The sequence below is a fragment of the Lutra lutra genome, chromosome 17, assembly GCF_902655055.1.
Source record: "Lutra lutra chromosome 17, mLutLut1.2, whole genome shotgun sequence".
In the NCBI taxonomy this organism is placed as follows: domain Eukaryota; kingdom Metazoa; phylum Chordata; class Mammalia; order Carnivora; family Mustelidae; genus Lutra; species Lutra lutra.
Genome location: NC_062294.1, coordinates 44,697,126 through 44,698,199, shown reverse-complemented (window position 1 = coordinate 44,698,199; position 1,074 = coordinate 44,697,126). Strand labels below are relative to the sequence as shown.

The 1,074-nt window shown below is 38.8% G+C and overlaps 1 pseudogene; it reads right to left on the bottom strand.

Moving 5' to 3' along the window:
* LOC125088458 (60S ribosomal protein L17-like) lies at positions 1–1,074 on the bottom strand (annotated as a pseudogene).

The window sequence follows — 1,074 nt, the reverse complement described above, 5'->3', positions numbered from 1 at the left end:
TGTATCCATGCACACATGTGCATATAGGCATGTGAGTGTACTTTTATTTCCATTTATTTTATACTGAACTGATTCCTAGGCCACAAGTTTTTGTTTCTTCAGTTTCTTCTAAGATACCTTTTTCTTCTGTGCAACCTCCTCTTCTGTTTTAGGAACAATCTCCTCTTTCAGTAAGGATCATCTCAATGTGGCAGGGAGAACTCATGTATAGATTAATCCAAATACGAGCTCTATAAATTCTGCACCTGGATGTGCTTAATGACCAGAGAAGCTACATTTAAATCCTTAAGTCCAACATTATTCTCTGCATTTTTAAGCATGTGCAATAATTCAGTACTCTTTTTAGGCCACAAAACCTGTGTCCAGCCTCACTGTTTGGCCTAGGTACACCTACCAACTCCACCATTGTTGTGACAGAATGGCACATGTTGCTTCTGTAAAGTGACATCCTCTAGAGATTTGGTGGCTTTGCAGATATGCATACCCTTGATGGCCCCTGATATGCATACCTTTGATGGCAGTTTCACCAGTTAAGAACGTCAACACAAAGATTTGAACTTTTTTTTTAAGATTTTATTTATTTATTTGACAGAGAGACAACGAGAGAAGGAACACAAGCAGGGGGAGCAGGAGAAGGAAGAGCAGGCTCCCTACTGAGCAGGGAGCCCAATGCAGAGCTTGATCCCAGGATCCTGAAATCATGACCTGAGCTGAAGGCAGACACTTAACAACTGAACCACCCAGGCGCCCCAAAGATTTGAGCTTTCAATTTGCATGACTTTGTGGGGTTTTCTGGGTCAAGTGAATAGGTAATAGGTCAAGTGAATAGTAATTTTCAGAGATCACTTCAGGCCACTTACAGGAAGAGGACGAAAATCCCCTCATTCTTAGAAGAGATTTTCACTGAATACAGAATGATGGGTTGATAGTTTGGTTTTTTTTTTAATTTTCACCAACATTTTCTTAGGAAAATTTCCATAGAAAATGATAAGAATTATATAATGAATACCATGTACTTACCACCTAGATACTATAATTAATACTTTGCTATATTTGCTTTATCATCTAGTTAGC